This window comes from Choristoneura fumiferana, chromosome 22, assembly GCF_025370935.1.
Source record: "Choristoneura fumiferana chromosome 22, NRCan_CFum_1, whole genome shotgun sequence".
Classification (NCBI taxonomy): Eukaryota; Metazoa; Arthropoda; class Insecta; order Lepidoptera; family Tortricidae; genus Choristoneura; species Choristoneura fumiferana.
Genome location: NC_133493.1, coordinates 10,082,007 through 10,097,154, shown reverse-complemented (window position 1 = coordinate 10,097,154; position 15,148 = coordinate 10,082,007). Strand labels below are relative to the sequence as shown.

At 37.4% G+C, this 15,148-nt stretch overlaps 1 protein-coding gene across 8 annotated transcripts in view; it reads right to left on the bottom strand.

The window, feature by feature from the left end:
• Mctp (multiple C2 domain and transmembrane region protein) overlaps nucleotides 1–15,148 on the bottom strand; it is a 152,856-nt gene that overhangs the window by 50,661 nt on the left and 87,047 nt on the right. For 2 of the 8 annotated variants that reach the window (XM_074104808.1, XM_074104810.1), the window contains exon 1: nucleotides 13,688–13,893. The exons of the other annotated variants lie outside the window; for them this stretch is intronic. The gene's annotated coding sequence lies outside the window, so the exon portion shown is untranslated. Of the gene's footprint in view, nucleotides 1–13,687; nucleotides 13,894–15,148 lie in introns of those variants that run through there. 8 annotated transcript variants of the gene reach the window in all.

Here is a 15,148-nt window from a genome sequence, read left to right as displayed (position 1 = left end):
TACGTGTTAGGGAGTACCATCAGCCAAATATGTGGTCTACCACCCTAAAGTTGATAATCGCCATAAAACAATAATGCCAATAGACGTGTCTGTCAACTTGAAAGTTCAACTTTAGCGACATATTCATTTGAAAGGAACTTGTTTAAAAATTGATAGACACTTATTTGGATGATGGTACCTACCCTTAAAAGATTCTCCTGAATTGATCGCCCGAGGAACATATAATTGTTAGAGGAGAACGGTCTTCAAGTAGCTACTCGAAGACCGTTCTCCTCTGTGGTAGCTACCACAAACCGGAAGACCAAGCGTTAGCAGGCCTCCCACTGGACTGCCAACATCGCGGGAATTGCTGGCAGCTGGTGGATGCAAGTGGTGAGTGGTCGTTAACCGTGGCGTTCTAAGGGGGGAGACGTTTCTTTAACAGTGGACGTCTTCCGCCTGATGATGAATGAAGTATTATTATATCCACTCAGAGTTATGGAGTAGCGAAAAGTGACCGAGTTGCTTCAAGCTCATCCTTAGCTCCAAATAACCTAATCCTTAGTATTATTCACGTGAATATTGCTATTGTCAATCATTTTACGTGACCTCACGTTCATGCTACGTGATCACGTTACAGCCTCAGGCTCTGAAGACGTGAATCAGACTCGCCTGAATGAATAATAGGGATTGATTATGTTTAATTGAATTGTACTAACTGTGTACTCAAGGACGGAAGATCAACGAGAAATTCTAAGAAATTTCTTATCTTCCAACTTTGTAATAGAGGCCTATTTTGCAAGATAATAAAATTGAATATTATGTAGATTTTTTATCAGCAGGTTTACGAGGCGATAGGATGGTAAGATGGATAATAGATGGATGACCTGGTTAAAGTCGCGGGTTCACGGTGGATGCAAGCCGCTTCCAACCGAGGCAACTGGAGGTCTTTGGGGGAGGCCATGTCCAACAGTGGACGCCCTATGGCTGATATGTTGATGATGATGATAAGTAGCAGCTCGACAACTGGCTTGATCTCGTTGAGGACAAAAAAAGAATGAAAAAAGTTGCAGAGGCACATGTCAAACCCAGACACACTGAAGAAGTAGAAGTGTATCTAATTTCCCTGTTTTTTTTATTAAATGCAAGAAAACTAAACACGCCCAAAAAATACAAAAAAATCAATACTTTTGCTTTAAGACACCTTTTTACGTGTTTAGGACCAAATTTAGGCGCCAGGCTAGCAACCCGTCACCATTGTACCGTTTTGGTCAAACTTAAAACCTAAAATTGCTAAATGTGGCTCCGAAGCGGTAAGGTTTCGTGTGCTCTGCCTACACCATTTGGGAATACTGGCGTGACGTTTGTGTGTGTGTGTGTGTGTGTTAGGACCAAATTTCGAGGCAATTCGAGCACTAATAGTAACAGTACAGCACTCGAAGCACTTTTCACAATAAAAGTCGTAGTGACATATTCAATTCAATTCAAATCATTTATTTCATGTAACAAAACACATAATATATTAGTAAGTAAATTTAAGAAGAGGTTAGTAACTAAACATAAACATACATACCATTCCTCCCTAAGAGAATCCATCCTGAAACTTACAGCAAGAACGTTCAACTGCATGAGAGCCAGGAATCAAATGGTTCGATAGTACAGTCAGCATCAAAAGTAGCGGATTACTTTTTTACTGTATCGCATTGACTCACTGTCAATCTTGCATGGCGTTTAGTAAGTGGCTGTAAAACGACAAAGTACGAAAGTGTATAGCTACTTTGGATGCTGACTGTACGTTTGTAAGGTATTAGAGCTGTCAACTTTCATCCACCATTACTTATCTCTGATTATCCATATTTAATTTTTAACCGACTTAAAGAAAGGAGGAGTTTTTATCTTTGACTGTACCTACCTATAGGTACATTTTTTAACTTTTTCTTTATTCTAGTTTTGTTTTTAACTGAACAATGGCAATTATCTACACTAGTAAACACTGACAAAATTGTTTTCTGACAGAACTTAGAACCTAGAAATTAATAATAAAAAAAAACTATCTACCTTGCATAGGCAGTCACCAGAATTAATATCTGCCACAGCGGAGCGTGCAAAAATATCTGACACGTCCTTCTGGCCCTAGAAATAGAGTCGTATCAGATATTTATACACGCTTGTTGTGTCAGATATTGGTGCTAGTCACCAGCACCTATATATTTACTAAAAGAACGGCTGCAGTATACGAATCTGTCAACTGATCAATTTCTGAGGGCTCTTCCTAGTTCCGAGATACAAGGAAAGTCACGTTCCGATACTCACCTTTGAGGGCTCGAGAAGGGTGTGGCTAATGTACGTCCGAGCAATAGTCGACCCCGACGATATGAAAATAATGCACGACTGGGTAATTCGATATCATTCATCAGGCCTACGCGTCTGTTCCAGACGAATTTTGGCGTGGCGTCTGTGCACAACGTCTTTGGTGACTGACCAGACCGATGCGAGAGCGACATGTTCGCCCACAGGCCAGACAAGAGAAATCTGCGGATGTTGGTGCCGCCTTGATTCGATATGTAGGTATGCGAATTAAATAAGGGCATAGATTTTTATCGCGTGTGGGTGTAGGTATTATTTTTGTACTTTCAGGTCGGCAATTACCAGACATACATTAACTGCAGCCCTGGATAGCTTCAAAGATTCTGCAAGAAGACAAATCAAGGTCTATAGACCAATACAAAAAAAAAACATTTATTTCGGACTCTAACATCCATATCTAGTTAGTTATGTAGTACCTTTTTTAAATGTAATGAAATTGTATGAACTATTTATTATGTTTATTCTTCGTATAGAGTCAACATTGTATCCTAGTCTTACAGTGTTTTAGTTTTTATACCCGCTCCTAAAACCAATCCTTCGCGAAATCTAAGCATTTGCTGAACATGTTATCCTTTGCATAAAAAAACCATTGGTAGGTACGTTAATTGAAATTCAATATGGCTGGCTGAACCCTAAAAGGGGGAAAGTGGGGGTTAGGCAAATACCGAACCCTAATGGAACTGAACGTTTTCTGTTGATACTGAACTTACCTATCTAATAAGTATAGATTTCCATATATATGGAAAGTATATGAAGATTTGAATGGAGGATGGATAAGCGTACTTAGTTAATTGAATCTCGAGCTAAATTTAACTGATATCTGATATGTTAATAAAAGTGTATCCCAGCTCTTCATACACACTGATATAATATTATTGTTTCCATTACAAAGCGTTAGATAACCAATGTTTGATCCTACAAATATTATAAATGCGAAAGTTTGTGAGTGAGTGAGTGAGTGAGCGAGTATGTTTGTTACTCCTTCACGCTGAAACGGCTGGACGGATTTGGATGAAATTTGTTATTTAGATAGCTGGACATCTGGAATAAGACATACCTATAGGCTACTTTTATCCCGATATTCCCACGGGATAGGGATAAAATCTCGAAACAACAACCGCTGGGCTTAGAGTCATGAAATTTGACATGATTGTTTTTAATGTAACGTCAATGAAAACCACGATTTAATTTTCGAAAATTCCCATGGGAATTTTTAAAAATCCCGAAATTTCAATTCAGCTGCTGGATCTAATGATTTACGTGTGCGAAGCCGCGGGTAAACGATAGTTTATTCATAAACACTAACCCCCTTATTCATAAAACTTAACAAGCCTATGTTAACTAACAAATGCTTTGTCCCTTTCTAACTAATACAAATGTCGAAGTGACAGATAAGGACAACGAAAGCGTAACTAATTGCGAATAAGGGGTAAGCGGTAGCAGCGATCTATTGCCAACTATGAACCCCAGATGCATCGCGGTGTGGAAAGCATGGAAACCACCATACTCATCGTCATCATCATCATCATGTCAGCCGAAAGACGCCCACTGCTGGACATAGGCCTCCCCCAAGGCTTTCCACTTAGACCGGTCCTGTGTTTTCCGCTTCCACCGCGATCCCGCGTGGTTCCGCGCGGGTGTGTTGACTGGGCACATTGCCGCAGGACTGATGACCGATAGGGTCAGAAGAATCTCGAATGGCGCCCGCGGACCGGGAGACGAGCTGTCGGTAGGCCTCCAACAATGGAGCGACGACCTGGTTAAGACCACCACACTATTCCCAAGAAAATCGTCATAAAGGTTCATTACTAATCCTCGTCCTGGACCGACGATCACGATCGCTCTTGACAATGTCAGGAGTGTGACGACTTAGTACAAGAAGATTTCTATTTGTAACTTTCGGGAAACCCATTGGGAATTTAGTGAAATCTCTCTATCAATGACTCTCCTTGAGTAGTTGGTACTCATGGGCGATGGTGATTATTTCCCATCAGATAACCTGCTGGCTCCCTTTCCGCCCTCTCATAAAACAACACGCGATTGGCTATTTTTTAGATGAAACTATGCATTTTTTTCGCACTAGTTCCTTCACAAGAAGGAAGAACTGCGTTTTTTATTCGCCTTTGTCTTCGCAGAAGTATTTTCAGTTCTTGCAAATAAACAAAGGCGAAAAAATAACCGCAGTTCTAACTTCAAGTCTTATGAAGGAACTAGTGTAAAAAAAACGCAATAGTTTCAGCAAAGGAAGAGCCAAAGGAATTACCGCGAATAATCCGCAATTTCAAATTCAATGCCAGATCTAATGGTTATACCTACATAGCAAAGCCACGGCTAAAGGTTTTATTTGAATAGACATTGACCAGGAAATGCAGAAACCACAAAAGATAGTCGACAGAACTTTCCAATAATACGTAAAGTTATAGCGTGGCCTTCGCATCGTATTGGCAAGATTTCAACTCGGCAAACGCTAAAGGATATTTGAAAAATAATCGCCGAAAAAATCCTCCAATGTATTCCGCAGTGCATGGTCTCAAACAGGGATCATGGTCATCTACCTTTTGGGAAGTAATTAATCTTAATTAACGCAATCTGTGAAAGCAACAGTAACAGTTTGGATTTTTTGCGGCTTAATTTCGTTTTTCCTTTTACCAATGCCTCTAAGATCTCAAAAAAATGTAGTGTTGAAATACCTAAATACCAGAAAGCACACACTAGACATAAATATGACGGGTTTTGTCTTCCCATCTAGTTAAACGTTGCAATCCATTCCGTTAGCTCATTTATTTCCGTTTTTGTAGAACAGGAAATTCCACTTTAAGACTTCAGTTCCAAATGCTAAGAGATTTCGCACGCGAAACGTGGTAGTTGGTTAAAAAATACTTTCTATTGAATTCACTCACTATTTAGATAGAATGACAAAATATGCTCTTGAATGAATACCTACCTGAATTTCTGCTAGGATTTCAACAAATTCGGATGAAACGAACGTCACGAACACAGTAACAGCTTATTCAGTCTAGCCTTGAAGACCCCGTTGTATCTATCTGGAAATATAGACGATGGCAGCGAATTCTATTCATTAGCTGTTCGTATTAGGAAAGATGAAGCAAACCGCTTTGTGCGGGCCGATGGAATACCAAGCATATAATATTTAAACTCTCCCTCCGTCTGGTCTGTACTTGCAATTGCTTGCCTGTTAATTGCTGCTTGTTAGCAATTTTTACCGTCTAGGACCTCGTTACCGTCTTTTTTGACTTCAGTTTGTTAGAAATAAAGTCTGCAAAACGCCTTCCGGCAAATTGAAACGAAGCGGAAACGTCGACAATCGTTCGAAATGACCTTAATAAAGTTTTTAAACTGTGTAATTTTGGCGCGGCGCTGATTTAGGCCTGAATTAGTAATAGCGGGAGTTGGAAATAGTTCAATATGAGACCTTTGTTATGGCGTAAAAGTTATTTTATTATTATTCTACTAACTGCTAATCAACATCAATGATATTCGGCTAGGTACGGTCAATACCAAAATATAACCTGTAGTTAAAAACTCCAGGACCTTCTCATTATCATTATTCAGGCCTATTGCGTCTGTTTCAGGTGAATTTTGTATTGTCTGTGAACAACGTTATCGTGGCTGAATAGATAAAAGCGAGAGCGATGTTCGTCCACAAGCCTGACAAGAGAGGTATGCGGAGGTTGGTGCAGAACCGCTCTGATGTCGTTTCTGTTTCTTGTCAGCAAGTGTCTAGTGTGTGAACTTGCCATGACATGGCACTTATTATACGACCAGATAGCCCATGTAGTTGGTATAGCCTTTCCACTGGCTTCCGGATTATGTCCATGTGAAAAAGGGGTATTTATTTAAATAAAATATACTTGCATTTCTAGGAGTTCCACTTTATTGCGCGTTTGTGTCCCGCTGTGGCCAGTTCTTCGTTACTCAATACAATATTAATATAATAGTACATTATACTCTTGTAATTATATAAGTGTTTATTACAATTCACTTATACATTGTTACACCAATATAATGTTTTGTAAATTATCCCTTCGCTTCAATTGGTTTCATTTGTAAAACTTTGTTGGCCGTAAAAAAATATGAAAAGTTTTCAGGACTTCTTGAAATACCATCTTATACATTACGGTAGGTTAGGTAATGTTATTTTATTCAAAAAAAAGATAAACAAGAAAAAAACAAAAGAAACTTATATAACCTTGAAAATGGTTGTAGAATATTACAGAAAGATCACTATTAAATATCCATAATCAGTGGGTTCATGTCCTTATATAGTATCTAGAAACGCGGCAGCGTGTCAAGCCAAGATCAAGCTAACAGAACTGGCGAGCAGCACCGAGTGTAATTTTGTATTTTGTAATTTTAATCGAAACGTTTGGAGCCACATTTGACCCCGTGATAATTAGCCCTTACCGCGAATAAGACAAGTTTTAGTTTTTTTTTATATAATCTGTGCTGTATTTTATCTTTTATCTTGCACGGTTACTGTTGTCAAATAAATATTTTCTTTCTTTTCTTTCTTTTAATATAAAAACACATTTGTAACCAAGTTATTATTTCTTTATTATTATAGCATGTATTTTGCAAGCATGTCCGTTTTTGGCTATATCATATCGTGTTTATTTCGCCCACGCTCGCTCTTTTTAGTTTATATTTTGTCGGCGATTTTATATTGTTACTAGCTGTTGCCCGCGGCTTCGCCCCCGTTGTAATTTTCCCAAATTTTCTTTCATAAAAACCTTCTCCGGACAATAAAAAACACAACAAAAAAAGAATTAGCGAAATCGGTCCAGCCATTCCCGAGTTTTGCGCTTAGCAACACATTTTAAGATTATTTTTTATTTATATATAATATATAGAAGATAAGTAATTTTATCATAAGTTAATATCAGCCACGCCTCTATGGCCTCTATGCTTGTTTTTGTACCATGCTTATTATGCTTAACATCATAAAAATACGCATAATATGTAAGCAGGTGGCAGGTACATTTGGAGTAGAATAAAATAATAACAAAATGTAGAACTAGTCATGTTTTTTGCGGGTTGTAAACCTCAATTTCTACCTCTAATGAGCTGTCCATTATTTAGATTATACTAATGAGAACTCTTTACTTCTCACTAGTTTAGTGAGTCAGTGTACTGAGGTTTGTATATTTCATTAGGGTGGCATATATGTCAGCGATGTCCGTGATTGTATGCAACACGAACCCATTAGGCTGATTGATCGAGTTTAATGTACTATAGTGGACGTCAATTTCTTAATGCGAGTCATCATCATCCTCTCGGTATAGGCCTTCTCTTAAAATAAGAGGGCGTGGGCTGTAGTTCCCATACGGGCTCAAAAAACTGCTCAATCCAGGCTTGGCCCGCGTGGGAATTAAAGCTCATTTGCTCTCAATCTGAGCGGAGGTCTCTGTCCAGCAGTGGAACGTTTAATAAACAGGGTGGCTCATTTAGATCGGTCAGTATGGGAAAGTCTGAAACTATAAGAGATAAGTACGAAGATCTGTTCTTAGGAAACATGTCATCGATTTTAGTAACAACAAAAACTGCATTCATAGATTTAAGAAAAACTTGTACTTAGCACGGGAATCGAACCCGGTTGTTTCGAAAAATAAAACTTACATTATTTCTATTGGTTATCGACCTACACGGTCATAAGTAATAAATGTTACTATGAAACACGACATCTAGAATGAATAAAATGCATTGTATTTCATTTTATTTAATTAAATGTAAGTTTTATTGTTCAAAACAACCGGGTTCGATTCCCGTGCTGAGCACAGGTTTTTTTTTAAATCTATGAATGCAGTTTTTCTTGTTGCTAAAATCGATGACATTATATGGTTCCTAAGAACCGATCTTCCTATGTCTTATAGTTTCAGACCGATCTAAATGAGCCACCCTGTATAGGCAGAGTTGTTATTGATGATGATAATATCAGACTGAACTAAACTTCGAAATCTGATAAATAGGAATAACAAGATAAGTTTAAATATATGAGTAAGTTGTGGCTTCAGCAAACTTGTAGCTAACAACCAAGTGCCTAGAAGCAGTGCAGAAGATACAAAGTCGTCATTGTACTGGATTGGACGCCAGTAACTTTTCCTATCTGAGATAATTATATTCCTTTTTTGAAGTATCTTTTTTGTAAGAGCTTGGAGAAGTACGAGTAGTACTGGAAGTAGTTCGATATTAACTTGCAAGATTTGAAGTAAACTAACAAAGAACGAGAATCAACGAACCATATGACTCGCACTGTAAAAAAGTTACCAGTTTTCATGTAGAGCCAAGTTTCTAACTCTACACGCCCTAAAACTACAAGGCTTAGCCGTTTCATTACTACAAGAACTATTAATGTTTCTCATAACGTAAGTCACATAAACCACAGGTATAAACCCGTTATTAAACAATACTCTTATACAAGACATTTCACCGCAACATTTAAAATAGAGCCGGTAACTTCTCATAATAGTCGATGCGACCTTGTCCGCCTACCGAGCCCCTAAAAATTTCCAGGTCAAATCATCGATGGAAACCTACTTAATTTCCTCGGACAAAACAATGGCCTTAACTTTTCCTGACGAGGGTTGTGTACAAAAATAAACGGACTGTTCAGCCTTTTGCGGCTGATGTTCGGATGTTACGATACAATTGGGTTGCTAATCTTCTCTTGAAAAGGTTGACATTGTCTTTCTCATTTTTTGCTCTAGGTAATTATAATTAAAGTTATCCGATCAGCAGAGCCCGGAATTTTTGCGGCATTTATGATCTGTTATAGTGACTTCTCACTTATTGACTTCCGATATTCAATATCGATATATCGATACATAACATGTTAACAAAGATTAAAAGTAGTGGTCAACAATTAATAGACGGTTTTATCGTTAAAGAGCGATTCCAATTACCTCGTGAGCAGTCGAAAATGTGAAATAGATTTAAATACGGATTATGCAATGAAAACAATGAATAGCCAACAATTTCGAATTTAATAATTCAATTTCATATTGATTTGTTAGTTATTTTGATTTGTTATAAAAAATAATTTAATTTAGGTATTTGAAAATGTTAAAAAACAAAAGTAGCTTAAGCTACTCGCATAACTTAAGTTATGCGAGTAGAATCCACCCTTGAATTTAATTTCATATTCAGTCTGTTGTAGTGCTAACATTAGTGTTCCACTAGGTAGCGTCTTTATAAAAGATATTACGATTATTATTTTACGATAATATCATTATCGATATCATTTAGGTAGAGTCGATAAGTGAGAAGTCACTATGACAGATCAAGAATGCCGTGAAAATTCCGAGCTCTGCCGATCAGGTATTCTTTGATCTTTATTTTGTGGTATTAAATTGGTCTTTTTCTCTTAGAAAGATTTTTATACTTGTTATGTTAATAGTATCTAAACCAAAGAGAGGGAAGGGAAAACATCACTCTCTAAAAATATATTAACACTATCCGTTACCCGCGACCGTTAGCTGTTCAAAATAAAAAATAAATGATGGTCGCGGGTGAGCCAAGTGATTGTTTTAGGTCATTAATATGTTATATTTTGCAAGTCTAATTTGACCCCCTTCTAGTGATACCTACCGTACCGATACATAACGTACAACTAGAATGTTAATGTCTCCCGGAACTCGTTGGTATTCTTCGTTTTTCTGAAGAATCAAATGAGAAAAAAAAGAAATCCGATCTTTTGTTTCCAGTTCCAAACGATGTTTCAGGCTTCATAAAATATTATTTTATTAAAATTTACTTAAGACGAAGCAAGCGTCAGGCAGTGCGTGGAAAAAACAAGCCTCAGGGGACATACTTTTGTTTCTTAAATTAGCAAAGCGACTTTCATGAATAATAAAACAAACATCAGCGTCGGCGAATTATTTTTGACAAAAACACGGAACAAACAAAGTGAGCACGACCATTTTCCTTTTCTTAGCTTTCAACACAAAGTATAAGCTGCGGGCATTTTTAGCCTAGGTACTTTTTATGTGAAGTTTTTCAACAGTTTAGCTTATTAGAATTTTTTTTCGCACGATTTGTCTGGTAAATCTTACTACTGCTGTTGCTACTTTGAACATGAAACTATCGTGAGACTCACGTCTTAAATAAAAAGCAATAAAAAGTTTGTTTTTGTATATGAATTTAAAATTTTGTGTGTGTGTGTGTGTGTGTGAGGCCCTTGAACTCACGACCTAGTGTTTTATACCAGCAGTCCATTCCATATAGTCCATTTCGTGACATACAACTTTCTAACAATTTTTTATATCTTTTTTTTATGCTACGCTACTTCGTCACGAATAAATGATTTATATTTCTATTTATTTCTATTTCTATTTCACTTATATCTGACACAACAAAGCGTGCATAATATGTAAATATCGGTTTTTTTATTTTTATTCGACTGGATGGCAAACGAGTAAATGGGTCTCCTGATGGTAAGAGAACACCACCGCCCATAAATATCTGCAACACCAGGGGTATTGCAGATGCGATGCCAACCTAGAGGCCTAAAATGGGATACCTCAAGTGCCAGTAATTTCACCGGCTGTCTTGCTAAGATTGGTTTTTTGGAATCTTTTTGTATTTTTTATTTCAATTCCAAATTTTTACTTTTACGGTCATCCCGTAAAACCTAAATTGAAAATACAAACTGAAATATAGATGCACAGAAAAACCAGAAAAATAAGACCAGCACTGAACTGCTACGTATTCGGTTATAGCACGCGGTACGGAATACCGAGGACCTGGGTTCGATTCCCAGTGCTGGTCTTATTTTTCTGGTTTTTCTGTGCATCTATATTTCAGTTTGTATTTTCAATTTAGGTAGCAATCCGGGCGGACCTTGCACAAGGTCCTACCACCGGATATAGGACTCTATTTCTAGGGCCGGTAGGATGTACCAGATATTTTTGCACGCTCTTCAGGTGACTGTACGACGACGGTACCAATATGGCACCACCAGCTGATCGTTAAATTACTTGTTTGTTGTAAAACAAACCTTCAGCACAGCGGTTTAAAGTCACAGTTTTAAACTGCTTTATTCGTCGTATTATCTTTTAATCTAGAACGTTGAATATACGCTTTATTAACCGTTAGATTAGCTTTTAATGGCACTATGTCATGTTTATCGTTTATCACACACTATTAGCGAGACGGCTTCACATGGGTGCAATTAAAAAAAAAGAAGCTTCTTTATTGCACACCACAAATCGGTACCTACCTACAAAAATGTACAAATGAACCAAAAATACAGAGTAGACAATAGGCGGCCTTATCACTTAAAAGCGATCTCTTCCAGACAACCATTTGGACACAGGAACTTACAGTTACAATAGTGGACTTTTGTTAGCTCTCCAAAATAGTTTCACTGCATGAATCCCATTTATTTGTCCACATTAGTCATATTATCTTAGTCGAATCCTGACTATCTAAATCTTATCTTTCGACATATTTATGGTTCGATAGAAAGAGATGGCGTGCATTGGGTAGTGCTCAGCTGGTGCTGGTACTCTGGAATCGACCCAATGAACGCCGATTTCGAGGTGTAGTCTACACCTCTTCCTTTTTTGTATGTACGAAAGCCTTTCGCAAATTCGTAAACTGCCGGGAAGAAATTGAATAATTCAATAAGGAAAATGGAATAAAAATTGTAAACGGCCCATAATAAAGTCAATTACATTTCAGCCATTTTCGCAGCGCACTCAAATTTGTGGAGCGCCGGGTTCAAATCACCGCCGTCAAATTCTAGCTTAATGTTTAATGAGATTAAGGTCTGACTAGTACTTTAGGTTGCTATGTTTATACGTTTGCCTTGTTTCATTCTACACAGATACATTCGGGCTGACATGGTTTTTATTACAAGCTTTTATGTAACTTGCAAAGTTTGTATTGTGTTCTCGAACATGGCGACTTTGTCTTCTCAAGCAAACTTTAATGTAGCGACTTACGACAAAACGTACTGAATATTTAGGTTAGGTACCTACCTTATGAATTAGCTGATATAAAGTATCGATGCAAACTTTAATTTTTTAATCGGTGATCAGGAGTTGAAGGATAATATAATATTCTTTTTTAACTTAAGAGTTATACTCTTGTCGGTGGAGTATCTTCCACTCATCCCACCTTTGAGCCATCCTCTTGACCTCGATAATATAATAACCAGCAAAAATTTAATGAATAGATTATGAGCTTGTGACCAATTAGGTTCTCCTATGGTAGCCCGAAAAATTTTCTATTTTCACTACCACTAATTTCACTAGCCCTAAAATGAAAAAGCCGAATTTTTAATTTTCCTAACAATTCATTAGCCCTAATTTGAGCATTCCGAATTTACGTTATATTTAATTTCACTAGCCCTAAAATCAAAAAGCTGAATATTTTATTTTTCTAAATATTCATTAGCTCTAATTTTAGCATTCCGAATTTACGTGGTACCTAATTTCACTGGTCCTAGAATCAAAAAGCCGAATTTCTGATTTTCCTAATAATTCATAGTGCGTGTGAAGTTCCCAATCCGCACTGGGCCCGCGTGGGAACTATGGCCCAAGCCCTCTTGTTCTGAGAGGAGGCCTGTGCCCAGCAGTGGGACGTACCTATATATAGGCTGGGATGATGATGTTGATGATGATGAATAAGCACATTAATTCAGCTGGCTTTCTCAGATAATTTCATAAAAATACGAACTTATGTTTGACCCATTCTACGCATCGCGTTCAAATCCACCACCACCAAAATTCCAGTCTAAATACGGCCCACGGCTGGGCACAGAAATTTGTCAGAAATTGGTGTCTTGCGGTCCCTCTGACACTTATACTATTTAATACGAGAGCGAGAGGGATGGTACGATGCGAACTCTGAGTTTCGAGTTTCGTAGTAGCCCTGCAGGCCTCCACTCAGAATAAGAGGGCTTTTAAACCGCTACTGCATTAAGACGTGAGTGTCAGGAGCTTTAAACACAACCATTTTCATTTAAAATTTATATACCTAGTGCCATCCACGAACACGCGTGATTTTGACAAAATTAGACATTAATGACATTGTAATAAGAACCACGACACGCGTCATCATGAATGACTCTACCTATTAGAGTGAATGGTAGAGAGGATTTAATTAATCTTTCAACTTTTTGAGCAAAAATCTAGTTTTAAGGACACCACTTTATGAATATTCAGGGTATTCATTCAGCGCGCGTACTCGATTCAAGGGTAGCTTTATAAAAATAACCTAACCAGGAAAAGCCGTCCTACGCCGACAGTAAATTACAATTAATGGAGCTTTAAGCTCTTCGGCACGTTACGCTTCTACAATGCAAAACCAGGCCACCAACTTCAATATAAGCACTGCATCCGACATTTTCAATTTACACCAAACGAGCCAAACTTCCACATCACTGAAGCACTACCAACGTAACGAAACTATTTCAATTTAGCTAAGTATCTACTCTATGGCATTCTAGGCGGTTTAAAAAAAAGTGATCGCGAGGCGAGGCGGGAAAATTTAAATGTCAGACGGTTTGAAAATGGAACGCGACCTTTTCCCGCGAAGGCGTCGGGCGTACTGTCGGTCGCCGGTGTTGCCAGCCCGCAGTTAGCCATAAATATGGGTAATATTTTGAGTGAAATTATCATTTTGGGGCGACATTTAAGGTGTAGCAGAGGGTTTCACTTATGAAAAGGTTTTAGCGATAAAGCTACTCCTTATTTTTAGGTGCTTACCCAAGGATCATAAGAAGTTGCTTCAATGATTTTGTTTTTATGAAGAGATAACTCAAGTAGGTGAATTTTATAGCCATCTTAAGATGAATAAAAACGTACTACGTGGACATTATAGATATTTAAGACACACATAAAATAAAAGTAGGTAATACAATATAAGAATTCGAAAAGAAATGTTGCCAACGGAAAAGAGGAATATGATTGCTTAAATATGATTTTAAGACTAATATCATCATAATCATTCATTAGTCATGTCATGAATTTCCTCCATATTAATGAAAATACTCCCATGTAATGCTGTCCGTGCTCCTATATCAGTGCTGTTCAGCTATGTATTAATAATAAATACTTACACATACTAATATCCTACAGATAAACAAAATGGAAAACAACTTTAGTTCAAAATAAATAGTAGAATTGGTAGTTTGATTCAAACAGGGCAACACCGACCGGCTCCACACAGACACTAATATCAGTCTAGCTTTTATCTATTCTACGTCCTGTCAATAGATAGTAAGGTATTTCTATTTTGCCGGTTATTCTTGGGGCTTTTGAGCTATGAAGATTTTTATTAGTGGCAATGTTCGTTAAAATGTATTTTTCCCTTTTCATTCTCGTAAAGTACGTTTTGATGGTGGATGTACAGAGCATAAAAATGGTAATTATTTTATGTACTAGTGCATAGAGTAAAATTTTAAAACGATATTGTTAGCTTGACAAATGCGTTAGTGTTGTTTAATGACAAACAAAGAGACAGGCTAATAAAAAAACCTTTCTGACGCCAATAAGAAAACTCTAAATTCACCAACAAGCTAATCCTGGTTTTTTAATAAATACACAGCAGGCAACTCTAAAATTGACAAGTAAAAGTGAAGTTGGCAGCAACAGCAAATCATCTACGGAAGGTAGGTACTATAGATAATAGTGTGTATACTGGTAGTAATTTTGTTTAGTGTGAAAACCTCGGTCCGCGAGTTCGATTCGCACTTGGCCGTTTTTTATTAAAAACTTATTTAATAACTGAGTTGGCACATACTTTAATTTGCTTCTTTTCCAAGCTTCGAGATGAGCAC